This window comes from Coenobita brevimanus, chromosome 51 (genome assembly GCF_032717465.1).
Source record: "Coenobita brevimanus isolate Jiangsu-jjx chromosome 51, ASM3271746v2, whole genome shotgun sequence".
Lineage (NCBI taxonomy): Eukaryota > Metazoa > Arthropoda > Malacostraca > Decapoda > Coenobitidae > Coenobita > Coenobita brevimanus.
In genome coordinates, this window is record NC_137004.1 from 994,407 (window position 1) to 1,015,212 (window position 20,806).

The following is a 20,806-nucleotide window of genomic DNA, read 5'->3' on the forward strand; positions in this document are numbered from 1 at the left end:
TCTCACTCTTGTGCCCTTCCAACAGGATCTAAGCCTCATTTCTCAACGTCTTATCACAGCTTTCAGTGATCCAGCAACCTTTCTACCCTGCTGTACCCATTCAAGCACATCCTTCCATCCTCACTCATCACTCTAAAGTACTTGGATGCACCTTCATTATCTATTTCCTCACCATCCAGTCTCACTCTGTATGCTGTGATTTCCCTCAAGACCATAACTTTACCCATACGTATATTCTCTTTAGGATTCTGTTTCTTACATCCTCAGACTCATGCACCAAGCCTTGCAGTTCACATTCATCACAATACAGTATCATCAGCAAGCAACAGCTCAGGAAGTTTCCACATCTTACCCTCCCTCACTAGATACCAATATATTCACATTCCTTCCTATTACCTCTCTTATAGCTCCATCCATATACAAAATTGAACAGCCACTGAGACATGACATGCAGAAACACAACACACACAGACATGACACACAAAAGCATGGCACAAGGTATGACACAAACATGACACAAAGAGACAAGATTTTTGTCCTTATGCAGATTCATTTTCCCTCATGTCACTGGCAGAATAAGATAGCACTGTGGCCCAACATCCTTTCACCAGCACTTCTTCATGACTAGCACCATATTAGTCATGTTTCAACTAACATTTACAAAGGAATGATGGTAATTTAATACCCAGTTAAACGGAGCATAATTAAGTTGTCAAAATACGTGCTTCCCCCATACCCGCAGACTGAGCCGACAACACCAGATATATATGGTGTCCTGTATTTTGGTTTAGTAAATTGTGGGCTGCTGTTGCTGTGGTCCTGTATTTCCAGGCTAGAGTAGGACAGGTGGCAGGTGTTTGAATATGCCTGTGTAGTAGTGCTGTAATCAAACCACTTCTCTGAACCAACATAGCATCAATTTCAGCATTTTTGCCATTACAGTATTTGCTGCCTAAGTAAAACAGTGTCAGTTGGTTGTAGCTTATCTGTGTGTGCTTGATCATCTACCTTCTTGAATGAGATGCTTGGCTAAATGAGCTATGAAACTTTGCAAAAGGATATATGCATGTCATTTTCCAGAGTAAACTCCCTGAAAGATGCACACACACGTCTGAAAGAATATTAGAGGATAATCTTGGTTGTAAGAATTTTGGAGCTCCCTATTGCCTCTTTTCTTTGATTAAATTTCAGTATTTAGTTTCTCCAGCATTGACTATGATTCTCAGTAATTAAAATGAGCCAGGGGACCACCACAACAGCCAGTGGTATTATCAGCCCAAAAGATCGTAAATAACTGTGGTAAATAAAAAGGAGACTCTGCACAAAAGCCATAGTGCTTGTTTACCCAACTTAATAAAAATGGGTGTTTAGTATATATTATCCCTCCTGAACTGTTGATGTTGGCTGTTGTATTTGTACGTAATTGTTATGCCCATTATCTTGTTATATTTGCATTATTATTATTATTACCATGTTGTGATGTACTACTGCACAGTCAGCTACAGGGGAAAAAAATAACTGCTGAAAAAATATGTACTCTTGTCCTTCTTTGGTTGGATTGTAATTGGCAGCAGGCTTCAACTTGAATTTATTTTTTCTCAATCTCCTTATTTCCCTCTGCCTCGTGACCTCCAGTCTTGTAGAAATGCAATGTGTAGGGAATTTCAGATGTAAGATATCTTGCATTTGGCTCTCTTTTTGTGTATTATTTCTTGCACTTTTCAGTTTCTGCTTCTCTGCATTAAAAAGAAAAATGTATTGTCCTAAATAGCACTGAGATTTTAAAACTAACAAGCATCCTTAGTTAACAACCTATTTATGTCACAAGGTTGATGAGCAACTTGGAGTCGTTTCCCTTCATTTTATATCCAAGAATAACAATCATTCCGAGTTTATTCCCCTCATTAAACATAGCAGTTGATTCTTTCATTTAGGTCAGAGATTAACGAGATTTTTTCCCTGCATTTATACGAACATTTATCGTTAATATGGTTTATGTTTTTTAAGAGTATTTTTTTCCTGTGGCTGACTATGTTTTATAGATTGATGTGGGAGTGTTTTTTTTTGGTGTCTTTATTTCTGTTGATTTATTCTATAGTCAGTTTGCTTCACTTGACAGAGATTCAACCGTTAGCTTTATGGCCAAGTGTAGTCAGACTGGAGAGGTTAATTTTGACTAGTAACCAAGGAGACTTTATCCGTACTCCCATCACTAAAAGGCATACTGAATTTTAGACAGTGATTTCATTACTGAAGTGATCCAAAGTTGCCATGTTTTGTCTGATGGAAATAAACTGACTATAGTTATATGTTGAATTGGAATATGTTATACTCTCATCGGTATGTGGGGAAAATGTGCCACGGGTTTGAAATTTTATAACTATATGGATTAGGGCATCAGGCTATAGATAGATTGATAGATAGGTAGGGAGAGATCCTAGGGTGCCCTTTAGACTAAACTATTTTTGATATATCTCTTCCCTATCACACAGTCATTTGCCATATTTTCCTAAGCATGAGGAAGGAACCAATTTGCCTGTCAGGTCTCTATCGTCTTTCACAGCCCAGGGCATCTCAGAAACTGTCAGCAGTTATTATGTGTTGAGCAGATGCTATTTTGTGCAGTATGCCTAGCCCTGGCTTCCTACGCTCCTTATGGGGTGACATAGGATTGGACGTGATGGCAGACGATGTTGTATAGCCAGTTGCCAAGGTCTCCAACATCACAGCCAATGGTTGATATGTTTTTAGAATTACTATCGTTATGCTGATTCTTAGGCTATGCTGTTGATATTTCTCCTTCATTGTTGCGTTTTCTTGGTCTGTGTATCCTTTGGGTGTTTGTGATGGTGTTGATGTGTCTGTTGGGTTGGGGTTGTCATGGTTTATGATTAGAGAGAGCAGCAGGATGTGTGATGTCCCCCATGGTTTTGTGTGTGTGTGTGTAAGATACTAGGATTTGAATGGTAAGTGAATGAGTGTATGAGCCATTTCATTGGCCTTGCAGTTAGTTTCACTCTCTCTTGGGTTTCCTCTTTGCTTTATGGGCCCTATGCATTTTAGATCCATGTGTAAAAAAAATAAATAAACAGGTTAGGAGTGACTGCTTGAAAAAGAACAAAAAAATGGTTACCGATGATTGAACAGTAATAATTGGTTACGAAGAAGATGATGATGATGATTAGTCCACTTCACTAGGCATGGTACTGATAGTTGGCCCCCTTAATGCTTGTTTATTCTTTGTTCTTTGTTCCCACCTCAAATATTTCTGTCATGAGAGATAGAGAGACCCTGTGGTTGTAGTGCTAGAATCATTACATGCCTCTGACCCTCCTATCACCTGTATTGGCCGTCATGACCTTCCCTTCCAGCAGATTAATTCTCATGATAAATTGAATTCCTTTGTCAGTGGATGATAAACCTATTATATCAAAATTATGCTGTTTTGAAGAATATTTGCTATGTATTAGTAAATCTTGGCTTGTAATCCCACTTGACTGACTACAGGAACCCTGGCAGCCCCAAAGGTATATGTTGAAGGATTGTCTGTTGTGGTAGTGTGGTGTGGTGTGTGGGGGGAGGCCTACACTGTGGTACATGTGGTGAGTGTTCGTAGTAGTGTGTTGTGGTGAGGGTGGGAGGCCGTAGAAGGTGGTAAAGGTGAGTGGGGTGTGGTGTGGCAGGAAGCATTACACTGTGGGCATAGTGCACTGTGTGTGAGATGTGTATTGTGTTGGCATTGAAGTAGAGAAAGATGATGATTGTGTTGAAGTCTGGGTTTACTCATTTCACTCTAACTTGGCACAAATTTTCATGTTTTGGTATGTTTTTTTTTAACGTGTCCCACTGGCATAAACAAAACATTAGACCTGCATTCACTCCATAGCTTTTCATTGTGACAGGCATCATATTTTAATAACTGTTTACTGTATTCTTACAACTCAGCATTCATGAGAGAGCATAAGCCATTTTTAGACCAAGTTAGAGTTGTGTTTCTCTGGGTATAGTTGAGTCTGAAGGGTGGGTGTCTGGTGATGGTTTTTGAAGGTTTCTGTTGTATATCTAGGTAGTAGCTATGTACCGTCTGAAATAGTAGAAATAAAGTTTAAAAAGAAAGAAAAAAAAAAGTGGATGACGGCCACAGCCACTTGGCGGACTGCACTTGGGCTACTGGACTGCACTTAGGCCACCGGTATTGCAGATGGTCGGAGCCAGTGACCTGTACTGTGAAATTCCATATGCTTTCCACAGCACAGTTCCTTTGGAATGGGGGCCGTTTTACGGAAGTAGGAAAAAATATGTATCCTTCTGAAAAATAGTGTTGGGTATAGGATGAGAATAGGTTGTAAGTACTGTTTGTAATGTAAGTTCTTATTACATGCTTTCCATAGCTGCTCTTCAAAACCAGCATCATATTTTAGTGCTTATATACTGTATTCTTACAATACAGCATCCATGAGAGAGAGCACAGGGCATTTTTAGACCAAGTTAGAGTAAAAAGAGAGATTAGTAGAAATAAAGTTAAAAAAGAGGAAAAAAAAAAGTGGATGACGGCCACAGCCACTGGTGGATCTGCACTTCGGCTACAGGTATTGCAGGTGGACGGAGCCAGTGACCTGTACTGTGAAATTCCATGTTTTTCACAGTATGGTTCTGTTGGAATGGGGGCCGTTTTAAGGGGGTAGGAAAGAAAATATGTATCCTTGTGAATTTTAGTGTTGGGTATAGGATGAGAATATCTATCTATCTGTCTGCCTACTGCCAGCTGCCATAATCCCGTAAGGGGGGGCCATTTGACTTTTGTTTATGGGAAGGGGCACTAGCCCTTCACCAACCCACTTGTTGACACACAGGGAGCACATATGGTTTGATTATATGGTTACCACCCAGCATTGTAAACAGTTTCTTGGCTTACAGATTTTTTTAAAGTACTTTTTGTAATGCAAGTTTTTATTACATGCCTTCCATAGCTCTTCTTCATAACCATCATCATATTTTAGTGTTTATATACTATGCTTACAACCCAGCATCCATGAGAGAGGCGATACGTTTGTGGCCATCCCGTACGGGATTAAGGCGTCTGGCAATAGATAGATAGCTAGATCCATGAGAGAGAGCACAAGGCATTTTTAGACAAAGTTAGAGTAAAGAGAGGGTGAGAGAGAGTAGATGTATTCGTGTTTCTCTGGGTAGGGTTGTTTGTGAAGGGTGGGTGTCTGGTGATGGTTTTTGAAGGGTCCTGTTTGGCTGCAGATTTGTGGATGTCTGTAGTGGCCTTGTGTGTATAGGTAGGTAGGTACAGTGTGAAATAATAAAAATAAAGTACTGTATATATATATATATATATATATATATATATATATATATATATATATATATATATATATATTTATTTATTTATAAAAAAAAGCTGTGTACACTCTGAAATAATAAAGTACTGGAATTTAAAAAAAAATAAAAAAATAAGAGGTTGACGGCCACAGCCATCGGCGGACTGCGACAAGTGCAGGTGGTCGGAGCCGATGACCTGTACTGTGAAATTCCATGTATTTTCACAGCACAGTTCCTTCTGAATGGGGGCCGTTATAGGGGCGATAAAAAAAATATTGACTATATCCTGACAAATTTAGTGCTGGCGTGCAGTTTTATAGGCTTTTGAATGGCTGTAGTGGCTAGGTAGGCAGTATGTACAGGATAAATTATTAACAGAAAAAAAAGGAAATAAGAAAAAAAGGAGGAAAAATATAAATGGTTGCACATTTTATTTGGATTTAGGTAACTTTCTAATTTGGGGCAGTGGTGGTCAAGTAATAGGTCTGGTACAACTTCCTTGGTGGTTTGAATGGCTGTAATGCTTTTATGTTCCTCTGACAAAGTGAGGCCAGACTGGAGGGTCAGTTGAACTAGTAATCAAGGATACTCATTCCTGTCTCAGTACAAAAAATTTCACTGTTTCATGGGATTAGTTATTATGAAGAGGTACATAGTGAGGTTGGGGGGGGGAGGCAGCCTTATAACTTTGTGTGGAGGTCTTGTTGGGTTGTGGTGGTGGTTTATGTGTTCGTGTTTTTCTGCATTGAGAGTCCCCTTGTTGTCCTGTGTCTGTGTGTTTAGCCACGAGGGATTTTTGGCACTGAGAACACCAGCTCGTATTGTAGTGGTGTTGGTCTGGAATAGGAAAGTCCTGGAGTTGATAATTTTGAAGCACTTATGTAGGGAGAAATATGTGAGGTAGTCAGGATTCCAGGGGCTTAAATGGTCAGTGAGTGAGCATCTGGCCCTTTTCACTGGACATGGCCTGATTATATCAGTGCCACCACCTGAAGGTGTCTGGCCTGCACTGCAATTTTATAACAATTGGGTGCGTAAGGTGAGAAGTGTGAATTTCGGGGGTAGGGTTGTGAGGCAGACTGGAAAAAAAATATGAGACACGGTCATAGGGTGGCTGCCAGAGATTGAGCAGCATAGACAGCCACCATTAGGTGACTATGGCCAATGAATACATGTTGGAGCCTCCATGAATGGTACGATACAAATGATATAAAAATACTGAACTGTTTCTACAGGCCCATCATGTACACCTCAGTATATATATGCATAGCTTTGAAATACTGTATATATAAACACATCATCTGAGTTCTAGTGGCACATTTTCCACACAGTTAAAAACAGAATATGTGTAAATTGTGAGTTTTGTTTGTGTATAATGCCAGCAGTAAGTAATTCCTCATTTAATAATTGATATATATTCCCGTAAATTGCTGATTGCGTGAAGTTAGGGTCGGGTCCCAGCAAGAGGGACTTTTTCTCCAGCATTTAAGGATCATATGCAAGACAGAACTAACTAGCAAGATTTATTTGTATTAAATTTAAAAAAATTATATTTTTAGATGAATTGACATTGATCTTTCACAGCACACCTTTGAGATTAATTAAGAAGTTTGTGAAAATTGTATTTTTGAATGACATTAAGAGAGAAACAGTGCTTAGTGAAAGTATCTGAAATGAGGAATTACTGATAGGGGTTTGCCAGTAAATTATTATTATTATTATGATTATTATTATTATTATTATTTGACCAGCAAGCAGTTTTTGAAGCATAAACTAATGATACCCCTTGCTGGCATTAATATTACAAAGGAAAACAAAGTTGAGTGTTTATTCTCTGTGTTTTAGTACTTCATATAGTTAAGTATTGTATTAGGCTTCCTCTTCCTCCCCGTATTGTATTAGGCTTCCTCTTCTTCCTTCCTCTTCCCCTCCTCATTCTTCTCCTTCCTCATTCTTTTCTTCCTTCCTCCTCCTCCTCATTCTTTTCTTCCTTCCTCTTCCTCCTCATTCTTTTCTTCCTTCCTCTTCCTCCTCATTCTTTTCTTCCTTCCCCCTCCTCCTCCTCCTCCTCATTCTTTTCTTCCTTCCCCCTCCTCCTCCTCCTCCTCATTCTTTTCTTCCTTCCCCCTCCTCCTCCTCCTCCTCATTCTTTTCTTCCTTCCTCCTCCTCCTCCTACTAATTATTTTCATACTTCCTCCTCCTCCTCATTATTTTCTTGCTTACTCCTCCTCCTCCCTCCCTCATTCTTTTCTTCCTTCCTCCCTCCCTCCTCCCTCCTCATTCTTTTCTTCCTTCCTCCTCCTCCTCATTCTTTTCTTCCTTCCTCCTCCTCCTCCTCCTCATTCTTTTCTTCCTTCCTCCTCCTCCTCCTCATTCTTTTCTTCCTTCCTCCTCCTCCTCCTCCTCATTCTTTTCTTCCTTCCTCCTCCTCCTCCTCCTCATTCTTTTCTTCCTTCCTCCTCCTCCCCTTTTTGTATTAGGCTTCCTCTCCTCCTCTTCCCCCTCTTATTGTATTAGGCCTCCTCTTCTCCTCGTTCTTCTCTTCCTTTTCTTCTTTCCTCTTCCTCCCCTCTTTCTTCCTCTTCCTAACCTTACCACCCTTTAACCCACCCTACCACCCCCACCCTTGCTATGCCCTACCAGGTGTCCCTTGCTATTCCTGTCATCCTTGTCCTGTCCTTCCATCCCTGTTCTGTCAACCATGTGTTGTCCTTCCACTCCTGTCCTGCCATCACTTACCTACCCTGCACCCTTGCACTTTCCTTCCTTCCCCTACACCCATGCAATACACTGTACAGCCATGCCCTCCCCAACACCCTTGCAATATGCAGCCATGGCCTCCCCTACACCCATGCACTGTCATATGCACTCTTGCCTTGCCCTGCTGTTCTTGCCTAGGGTGTCCTGCCCTTCCATATCTGCTATTTTTTCCTTTGTGTGCCCTGCCCTTCCATCTCTTGCTGTATCCTGCTTGTCTTACCTTGCTATGACCTGCTCTGTTGTGCCCTTCCATCATCTGTGCTATGTCATGCTTTGTGCCCTGCCATCCTTGGCCTCCTTGCTATTCTTACCCTGTGTCCTGCTGTTCTTGCCTAGGGTGTCCTGCCCTTCCATCTCTTGCTGTATCCTGCTTGTCTTACCTTGCTATGACCTGCTCTGTTGTGCTCTTCCATCATCTGTGCTATGTCGTGCTTTGTGCCCTGCCACCCCTGTCCTGCCCTACACCCATGCACTGTCATCTGCACTCTTGCTGTGCCCTGCCATCCTTGGCCTGTCCTCCCCTCCTTGCTATTTTTTTCCTTTGTGTGTCCTGCCTTCCATCTCTTGCTGTATTCTGCTTGTCTTGCCTTGCTATGACCTGACTTGTTGTGCCCTTCCATCATCTATGCTCTGTCCTTCCATCATCTGTGTCATATCCTGCTGTTCTTGCCCTGTCTTCTGTGTTATGTCCTGCTGTTCTTGCCCTGTCATCTCTGTTGTGTCCTGCTGTCCTTCCTCTGTCCTGCTCCATGTGTCTTGTTTTGTTTGTTTTTAATATATGTTTCTTTTATTCTTTAATGTCTTTGTATATTGTCCTTTTTAAGTTCATAATTTTTTGTAAGTGCTAAATTTTGAATGTTGTAAGTTACTTATATATATGTATAGTACTTTGAAAAATATCAGAAAAAGAATACCAATAGACATGAATAGTACGAAGTGATGTCTCCTTCATACTATTCATGTCTATTGGTATTCTCTTTCTGATATTTTTCAAAGTACTATACATATGTAAGTACTATACATATATAAGTAATATACAAAAAAGGTATATGTATATAATAAAGACATGGTAAATACATTGGTTTTATTTCCACTAAGATACATTTAAAAGTGAAGAAGGTTAAAAAAAAAAACTATCTCGATAAATCGGCCAGAGAAATAAGGACTGGGAACCCTAAGGGAGGGTTGCCAGTCCGTATTTTCGTGGCCGATTTATCGAGATAGGTTCTGCGCCCAACCCCAAGATGCTTCCAAGACCGTGCCCTTCAAATCACTGTGTAGATGCCATGTCTTGTATTGCTCTGCCCAGCTAATGCCAGGCAAAGCTATACAAGAACACATGGCATACAACAGAGTGATCAAAAGGGCTACTTAACATGCATTGCTAAACACGGTGTGCACCACGCAACGTTGTGTTTGCTAAGGCATGTTAAAGCGGAAGCAATTGGACCATTAATCAACATGACACAGTATACAAAAGACATGAGCCAATTAACCCCTTCAGTATGAGGACATTTTATTCCTGCTGATGCCACACGATTTTATTCAGCTTGGAGTGCGATCTCATACTGGAGGAGACAGCCTCCCTTCAGTATGAGACCCCCTTCCTAAGCTGAGTAAAATCGTCTGGCAGCAGCAAGAATAAAATCATCTGGGACACAGCAACAATACACTGAGAAAAGATGTAACAGTACTGAAGAGGTTCAAAAATACCAACATGGACTGGTTGTGATGCATGTTAAATATCAACAATATCACATTCCACTGAACAATATTTACTCTTCACTAACTTGGCCCAATTTTTCAGTCTTTTCCAGCTGTGTCACATAAGAGTAACTCGAGGCACAGAAAGGCAATGCTATTACTCATAATCCTTTTCACACTGTGCGTACTATCCTGTTTTAAGAAAGTTACAACTCATAAGTCAGGCTGGAAAAATTTAAAATTTTAGGCCAAGCTAAAGTTCAGAGTATAATCTCAAGCAAACAAATTAAACTGTAAAAATATATAATGGCCATAATACCATAACAATGTGAAAGTGTCAACATGCTATATCTACCTATAGCTAGACACCTGGATCCGGTAAGGGTACATATCTCCTCCCTGTCCACTGCCATCTACCTGCCCTCCCCAGATTACACCTCTGCCTCTCCCCCCACCTCACTCACATACACCCACCTGATGAAGTTTCCTACTCTCCATTCCCCCAACTTTTTTTTTTTTTTTTTTTTTTTTTTTTTTTTTAATGCGAGGAAGAAGGAACCAAAGGCCATGGCCCGCAGTAACAGTTCCTCCAAGAGAAAAACAAAATACAATAGAGAGCCAAATTCAAGATCCGATCATTTTGAGATGCCTGGACACACTGCGTTTGAAAGACTGGAGATCATAGGCAGCAGGAAATACAGACAGAGGGAGACAGTTCCAGAGTTGACCTGTTGCATAAATGAAAGACTGGGAGTAACGGTTAACTCTTGCATTCGAGAGTTGGACAGAAAAGGGATGAGAGTTTGCTGCCAGACGAGTGCTACGCGCCTGTCGTAGAGGTGGAGGAATGCAAGCAGACAGTTCAGAGGAGCAGTGACCATTAAAGTAGCGATAGAAAAGAGATAAAGATGCAACAGTGAGGCGAAGAGACAGAGGTTGAAGGGAGTCAGTAAGAGGAGGAGAGTTAATGAGACGAAAAGCCTTTGACTCCACCCTATTGAGAAGAGCTGTATGTGGGGAGAATCCCACACATGAGAGTTGTACTCCACACAGGGGCGGATAAAACCTCTGTATAGAGTCAACAATTGTGCAGGGGTAAAGAAAGAGCGGAGTCGGCTTAGCACACCCAATCTCTTAGAAGCAGATTTTACAAGAGATGTAATATGATCTTTCCAAGATAAGTCCCGAGTAAATGAAACCCCAAGCATGTTCAAGGATGATGCAGGATTAAGCTGAATATTATTAAACATTAATGGGTATACCTGTGGAAGATTTTGTCGGGTTGATAGGTGTAAGAACTGAGTCTTAGATGCATTAAAGACAACCATATTATTTTTACCCCAGTCAGCGATACGAGCCAAGTCAGACATTAGGTGTGCCATAGCCTCATCCCTTGTTTCTTGAAGTAACTGTTGAGATGGGCGTTGCGGGAACCGAATGGAAAGGTGAAGGGTGGAGTCATCAGCGTATGAGTGGATAGGGTTAGATGTACAGCTTAGAAGATCATTGATGAATAAAAGGAAGAGAGTTGGTGATAGGACAGAGCCCTGAGGAACACCACTGTTGATAGATCTAGGAGAAGAACGATGGCCGTCTACAACAGCGGCTATAGAACGACCAGAAAGGAAGCTAGCGATGAAGGCACAGATAGAAGGATAGAAACCGTAGGAGGGCAGTTTGGAAATTAAAGATTTATGCCAGACTCGATCGAAAGCCTTGAGATGTCAAGTGCAATGGCAAAGCTTTCGCCAAAGTCCCGAAAGGAGGATGACCAGGAGTCCGAAAGGTAGGTGAGAAGATCGCCAGTGGAGCGTCCCTGACGGAACCCATACTGACGATCGGAAAGAAGGTTGTGATAGGAAAGATGCCTTAAAATTTTTCTATTAAGAATTGACTCGAAAACTTTTGAAATACAGGACGTTAAAGCAATTGGACGATAGTTGGAGGGTTGGGAGTGGTCACCCTTCTTTGGGACTGGCTGAATGAGAGCAAACTTCCAGCAAGAAGGAAAGGTACAAGTTGACAGACAAAGGCGAAAGAGTTTGCCTAGGCAGGGTGTAAGCACAGAAGCACAGTTCTTGAGAACAACAGGAGGGACCCCATCAGGCCCATATGCCTTGTTAGTACTGAGGCCAGTGATGGCAGAAAATACATCAACTGAAGAAATTTTAATGTCAGCCATGAGGAAGTCAGAGGGGAGAAGTGATGGAGGAACAGCACCGGAATCGTCTAAGGTGGAATTGGAGGAGAAAGTCTGTGCGAAGAGATCTGCTTTATCAGTAGAAGAAATAGCTACAGAACCATCAGAGTAGAAAAGAGGAGGGAAGGATGATGAGGTAAAGTTGTTAGAAAGATTTTTGGCAAGGTGCCAGAAGGAGCGGGAAGAATTCGAGTTGGAGAGTTGAGAGCATTTAGTATGGATGAAATTATTTTTAGTAGAGCGAAGAACAGACTTCTCATATATTTCTCCACTCCATCTCATCCTCAGTCTCTACCTCACTCACATACACACTCAGAATTTATCTTCCTACACCCCCCAACTTACACCCTCCTCTCTCATGCACCTCTCCACTCCATCCCTCCATCTCATCCTCAGTCTCCCCCTGCCACTTCCCCACCTCCACCTCACTCACACAAACCCCTACTTAGTCTCACTCTCCATCCCCCCCCACTTACACCTCCCTCTCATACCTCTATTCCATCCCTCCACCTCACTCATACTCCACCCCCAACTTACACCCTCCTCTCCTATATACCTCCACTCATCCCTCCATCTCATCCTCAGTCTCCCCCTCCCTCTTACCCCACATCCACCTTACTCACATACACTCCTAGTTAGTTTCCCTCTCCATCCCATTTCAATTTACAACATCCTCTACTCAATCCCTCAGTTTCGCTCCCCCCCCCCCTCCACTTCACACATTAGGGCCGATTCACACTACACGGTTCGTCTCCGTACGGCTTTCATACGTTAATTATTTTATCGAAATCAATGGGGCTGTTCACACTATATTTTCCGTTTATTGTTCATCTTTCGTGCGGCTTTCACTCGTACGGATCGCCAACGTTTGGAAGAAATCTCTAACAAACGAAACGTAGACGTATGGAAACGCTCCGTACCTCCACCGATCAATGTGAACATCGATACGCATCAGTCACGGTGTGTTTACAGACAACAGGGGACAACTTCAGCCTGTCACTGCTTTTGGCCGTGAACAGTACTATAAGCAGTCATGAGTGACGATAAGTTATTAGAACTGGTCAGAGGCTACGAGGAACTATATGACGTGGGCAACAGAAAATACAACGATAACCATGTGAAAGAAATAATATAGAAATTAATAGGAGAGGCACTGGAAAAATTGGGTAAGATATTTAAATATTTCACTATTTTATTATAACTGTGACAAATAGCATTTTATCCTTCATCCTATTCATTACCATTCATAGGGTCTCTCTCAACACCCTATCCATCACCATTCACAGGTTCTCCCAACATCCTGTTCATAACCATTGGTAGGTTCTCTCTCAACCCTCTTTACGCCCATGGAAGAAAACCAGTGGGACTTCAAGAATCTTTTAAATTTCTTTTACAACGAATGCACCTTGTGGAGCATTTCCTCCTGTCTAGTTATGTCTACTAAAGAGCTTGCATTGTTCGTGACATTCATGGTTGTAACATCAGTGGCATTGTCACCTAAGTAGTTGTGCAAAAATGAAAGTTGCAGCAAGCTGCTTTACACTAATTTCTGAGGCTTCTTGTCGGAGCCACAGCTGCACGCAGACTGACGAGATCATGGACATATAATGTGAACAGTGACATAGCAAATGAACCGTAACCCTACGAAGACGAACCGTAGAGTGTGAATTGGCCCTTAGTCTCTCACTCCAGCCCTCCATCTCATCCTTGGTCTTCCCTCCTACCTCACTCACATACACTCCTAGTTAATTCTCTCCCAATCCACTCCATCCCTCAGTCTCCCAATTCTAATTTATGGAGCATAGACAACCAAATGACATATGATTTCTTACTAAACTTGTGGAATGTTGCCATAACCTACCTACCTACCAATAACAGATCTATATGGCCACCTTATATTTTTAAAAGTAATGAAGTAATATTTCTTGCCTTTTAAGACTTCGTTCCCTTAAAAAACCTTGCAATAGCACTTCTAAAAAATTACAAGGTTACTTATGAACTGCCTGCTACAGTTTATATAACCGTTGTTAATTTCTTGGTCATAAACAGACACACATCTTAACCAAGACTGGCTGAAGTTTAAATCTATTCCTCATGGTCTGGTGCAAGTAGACAACTAATAAAGTACTGTATGTATAAAATCAGTAATGCTGTTCCTGGCCTACCAAGCCATTCATACCCAGGCAACAGGTCTTTTAGTCCAACATGACAGATGAACACTACAGCAGGTAATTTTTAGGCAATGTTATTCCCACAACAATTTAAATCTATTTTATGCAAGGAAGAAGGAACCAAATGCTAGAAAATCTGAACGACTGTTCCCTCCAACAAATAACTAAGTTAAGGGCCAAATTCAAGATCGTTCATCTTGAGATGCCTGGACACAGCATTAAAAAGACTGGAGGGTCATAGGCAGTAGGAAGAATGAAAAGCAATTCCAGAGTTGACCTATTGCGTACATGAAGGTTAACTCCTGCATTTGATAGCTGGACAGAAAAGGGATGAGAGTTTGCTGCTAGACAGGTGCTATGCACCCGCCAGGGTGGTGGAGGGATGCAAGCAGACGTTTTGGAGGGGCAGTGACCATTGACACAGCAGTACAAATGAGATAAACATGCAACAGTTGTAGTCAGATGGAATAAAAATTGGCAAGCTGCATCACTATGTGCCACTGATGCAATATGTCCAGATGTTTCAAATAATTTTCGGCCTGCACCAGGAGCATGCATTTATTTTTTTTTTAGCTGCAGTTCTTTGGTTGTGTGTTTAGTATTTTTATTAAAAGTTGCAGCAATATTTCACTCATTGGCAAAGCAACTGACGTTAGATTTAAAAAACACAATTAATTTTACTACCTCTCAAATTTCGGAAATTATAAGACTGCCTTGTCCAAATCAAGCTGTTTCTCATTAGTCTTAAAAGGCGATAAACTCTACTCCACTACACAAATTATTGAAACATTTATATTAAAGAAGCATTTACATTAAAGATGCATTTATTGGAACAAAGAAAATATGGTCAGCACATATAAATATATAAGTAATGGATGTGGGATCATGAAGGGCCGCAATATATTAAAATCTACACGAGTGAAGTTCTGCTGAAAAATCATATGGTCTGACTGACTGGCCAAGAGATGCTCCCACATCCACAAATACTGTACAGTGCATATACAGATGTCCTCATTTAGCCACAGGTATGGCCTAAACTAACAGTATTCCCACCATACAACTGGTAATGGCAAATTCTGCACCCTGACTAAGCTTTACACAAACACTTAAAAACAAAAAAAAAAAAAAAAAAAAAAAAGGAAGACACTGAGGAAGGAGAGGGGTTGCATAAAAAAAGGGGGGGGATTAAACTATGAAAAAAAAAAAAAAAAAAAAAAAAAAAAAAAAAAAAAAAAAATGATAAGGGGGATAGGGGTTGCACTGTTTGAAAAAATAATTAAATAGATAGAGGGGTTGCACTGATTTAAAAAAAAAAAAAAAAAAAAATGGAGAGGAGTGGGAGAGGAGTTGCATTGTTTGATGGTCCTTAACTATGAGGTATGACTGTCTCCTTGGTTACTTTGTTTATTTTCCTATCGCTTACAAAGGCTTCAACATGCCTGCATAAGTTAGCCTTGCTCACCTAATGGCATCTCTCCATACTACTTGATCTCTGGCAGTCTCCCTGTCCAGTCCCGTATCCCTGAGGTCTCACTCTGACTTCATCCCAGGTCTTTTTTTTTTTAGTCTGCCTCTCACAACTCGACCCTAAACAATCACAGCTCTCACCCTCCATCCTCTCCACATGTCCATACCATCTCAACCTACCCCTCCTCATCACTACATCAATACATTCAAGTCCCATTCTTCTTCTCAACTCTTCAACTGCAGTCCTGACACCCTTCCCAAGGCCTGTCATTCAAGGATGTACTACAAACAAATCTAATCATTGTCATTACTGTATGTTTAAGCTTATGAACATCCCCATCCTTCACTGCCCAGGTCTCACGTGCCACATACAAAGATCCCTTAGCACTGAGGGAGAGCCCTCTCAATGTCAGGAGGCAACAGCTCCCTGAACTTCCTCCAGCCACTCCTTACCCTATCCACACAGCTAACACCAGCTCCACCTCCAGCACATAGCATGTCCTCAAAAAAAAAAAAAAAAAAAAAAAAAAAAAAAAATTACACAACAGCAAGACTAATCCTTTCATGCCTGAAATCTCCATATGCTCTCCCCCCACACACACCATGTCAGCATTTTTCACAGTCTACCTCTAACACCACATACACAGCCTCTCACCAACACTGAACAAGTTGTAATTCCTTCCCACACCCTAGTGGTAATCCACACATGGCCACACTCCCTCAGCTTTGACAGTACCACCACCAGCCCTAGATACCATCACCCTTGGTTACTAGTTGTATCGACCCTCCAATCACACTACACACTGCCATCAACCGAGACAAAATGGAACAGGGATCTGTCAGGTTTGATAACATGCTATAACAAATTTAACAGACAATGGAGAAAGTTGCTTTCATGAGGTGGCAGTCTCCTTGGTTACGGCTACTAGTCATATCAATGTGCTATAACAATACACTTTACAGGTACAGGAGGCTTGCTTTCATGTGTCTCCTTGGTTACTAGTCCTATAGACTGTAGGTGACTGTGATCATCCACTCACTTGATATACAGTGCAACCTCTTAAATTCGAAGTTCTTGTGTCCTTTTGATACTTTTGAAAACTTGAACTTTTAATAAAGCATTTCTGTGGCTGTCTTAATTCTCATGGTTTAGACATGCTTTTGACACAAGCTTTGTTGTCTGGGCTAACTAGCTGGCTTCAGGCATCCTATTTTCCATTGTTAACACTACCACTTATCTCCTCTCTTAACTCAAGGATCAGTACAATAATCGCTACAAACCATGAAGTGTTTCTTTCACATTTCCTTTCCTCACCTTGTGTATGTCCCCTTGTTCTAAAACATTTTGCAGTTCTATTCATATTTAACATCAATCAGTAAGTTGCAAGGGACAGTAATTATGCATTCATTTATTTACGTAAACACTACGGTACTGAACATGAATATTTACATCTTTCAGCAACCACCATCCACTCCTTGATGTTGCACTGCCCACTATCTCCATCATTATTTTTGTTTCTGTCCTCCTCTCTCCCTATTTCTCACATCTTTCCTGTCAATTTTTATTACTCCTTCCTTTTCAGGTGGCTTTACATTGAGTAACATGCCTAATGGTTTCCTGTAAGCCAGAAAATCATTTACAATGCTGGGTGGTAACCATATAACCAACCCATACGTGATGCTACACTTCACATATTGTGCACTAATTACACAGTTTATTTTATGACATTTTATGATATGTACAATTACTGTCAGTCTGCATTACTATAATCTTGCAGAAATATTGCAATCTCAGTGATGAAATACTTAAGTATGTGTGTGTGTGTGTGAAAAGAAATGGATGATGGTGGTGATGGTTTATATCTGCTCAAGAATAGATTGGACAGTGGTTTAACAGTGATGCAAATGATCTACTAGAATTACAATACGACTGCTGCCTACCAATAATCAAGCTTCAGTCAAAATTGATTAAAATCAGTTGACGTCAGACAAGTGGTGTTGCATGGTGTTGTGTGATACAGGAATATTTACCATAATTCCACTCAAAAACTTAAAAACCTCACTGCTTTGTAATATCATACACTGTCAGGTTTAACACCACCGCTATCTTTGACAACACCTGCAATGAGTTATTTACTCAGGTTTCAGTTGGTACAGCACTGAGAACTGTCAAATTTGTCATACATGGTAGTTTCCATCACCAATCATTTCACAACACACACACTAAGTACTTGTGGCTGCATTCTTATACTGCATCATTTTTGTTCCCAGCACTGCACTAATTGGTAAAGCCAGGACACCTGTTTGAAGCCACAATTATGGTCAAATTTGGATATGATAAAACTGACTCAAATAAGAAAGAGCTTACCCAAGAGGAGGAAAGGAAATTATTATTATTATGGGTGACCACACACTTTACGGTGAGGTCATCAGTACCAGATGGGTGCAGCTTTTTTTTTTTTTTTTTTTTTTTATTTTTTTTTACTAGTCTCTGGTTATTTCTGAGCTAGTTTTGGTAAATAAAAATGACATTTTTCATAAATTATGGCAATTGAACTTTAAAAGTTTGTAAACTTTTGACGTTGCACTGTAGTACTACCTATTCTTCCTTCAACTTTATCATTCTGTTTGTCCTCACTCCCTACTTCTCCCTTTCCTTCCTGTCATTTTTTCTCTTCTTTCCACTTCATGTGGTTTTACACCAGGTGACAGGCCTAATGGTTTCCTGGAGCCCAGGAAACCATTTACAATGTTGGGTGGTAACCATATCACCAAATAATGGGGTGATGTGGGGCCTGCTATGGTGCTCACATTAACTGGATTATGCAAATGCAGCATCCATCCAGGAACCAAACCTCCACACTATTCAACGCACCTTGCCGTTGCAGGGCTCTGTCTGCCACAGGGGAACACTGGTTCACTAAATGAGGTGGCAAGGCTGTTGCTTGCCTGTGGTTGATGGGTCTGCTTGGCCAGGCAGACTGGGGTTGATCAACAACGTACTTCAATTCACAATGCCATCAAACAAAACATGCCCCAATTCCCTCCAAGGATAGTGGAGTACACGAGTCTCCTTGGTTACTAGTCTAATACCTCCCTATCATCCCATAAAGGAAAATGGTGGACTACATGATAAGGGCCAATGCAGCCAGCAGACCAACATGTTCCTGTTCAGATAAGCCTGGCCCCAAAATACATCACTTCAGTACTACCATATAATCCAGCCAGGGAACACAATGACAATTACTTGGATTTAACGTACATGAAAACAGCACTTCATGACTAGCATAAACGAGGACTTTCTGTACACACAACTACAGTTCTTTCACTTAAACTTGGCCAAGACATATCCTTTGACAACTGACTTAACTTAGTTCAGTAGCAAAGACACAATCACTGGCTCTGCAACCTTTCCACCGCACTGCATGACTAAGATCACTAATTTTGATCTAATACAGTATAGCTAAACACGATTCAAAGATGGTAATTTTAGGTCGTTGAAACCTTTCCACATCACTTCTTCGTGACTAGCAAGGTATTTTAAGGCCAAGTTAAAGTAAAATGATTGAGATGCAGTTTTAACACATTACCAATCTTCTTCACACATACAGCATATTCCTCTACCCAGCTGGCTTCATCTTGATGTCTTCATAGATCTTGTTGGACGCCATCCGTTTCCTGCAAATACAACAACACATTAGCTGTGTTATCTACACCCACACCTACTGACCTAACCTACAACACCCACTAACCTACTCTACACCTACACCCACTGATCTAATCACACACACACACACTCCGAACCTTCAAACACCAGCCAACTGGATTACCTAAACACAAGATCACAAGTTTATATTCTGTAACTAAACAACAAGAGCCTATCTGCACAGACTGCACTCAATATTTAAGTTTCTCTTTCAAACTCAGAATGTGAAACTTGTATTAAAATGCCTCCTTATGGACAAAACTGACAACTGTTTAATAATCAGCTGATGCAACAGCTGACCTATCAAATCAAATCAAAATTTCAAGCCGAGCAACTCTGTATTTCATAAGCCACTACAATGCTTCCTTAAAGTCAACCTGAAATGCACCCAATAGTCAGCTTAGGCAATGGCTGACATGATAAACCAACAAAAGTTCAGGCTGAGCAGCTTTGTATTTCATAAAATCACTCAAAGCTCTCCAAAAGCAGATATTTACACTTTCCTTGGAGAGAAAAAAAAAAGTACCACTTCTAGACCTGTTACCTTTGCCACAGGTGAACAGACCTATTAATATTCCAAAGCACATCTGGCTGGACCACCTTAACCCACTACACCACCAGGCACCTACAGTAAACACAGCAGCACAACCACCTGACACATTCAAAGCATCAGCCACCACCACCTTAACCCACTGAACGACTTAGACGATGGCCAGATTTAGAAAAATGGCAGAAACTGTAACCACTGCTAATACACCCAAAGATAATTCACCATACTCCCTGAGTGCTTTATCCATCTATATCTATTTATCTTTATCTACTGAAGTAATTCTGGAGACTATTTCAAAGTCTGCATTACAAGAGGAAGCTACTACAGTTCAAAAAAATCTTCCCAAACAAGAAATGAACAAAGTAAGGGAACCATTCAGTGCAAGATGCCTGGCCACTGCATTTAAGAGTGTGTCACAGTAGGAAGCACCAATGAACCTGCACCAGGGAACCAGCACCAGGGAACCAGCACCATGTCACACTGGCTACATGGCACCAAGACTGGCATGGGAGCAGCTTTGGCCATGAAGACGCTTGGTGATGAAACAGTTTGGTGTTAATGCACAAGGAGGAAGGCAGGATAGGGAGGAAGGGGAGGACAGGGAGGAAGGGGAGGACAGGGAGGAAGGGGAGGATAGGGAGGAAGGGGAGGATAGGGAGGAAGGGAAGGATAGGGAGGAAGGAAGGATGGGGCAGTGTTAATGGCAGGGCCTTAAACTATCCATGGCATAATACCAAATGTCTAGCCTGATAGTAGGGGGGAAATGTAGGGCCAAAAGAATTATGGAACTATCAAGAAAAGGTGGACCAGTAGAGAGAGGACAGGAAGGGGAGAGAAAGGAGAAAGTCACAGGCAGAAGGAGAAAGACACAGGCAGGAGGAGAAAGACGCAGGCAGGAGGAGAAAGACACAGGCAG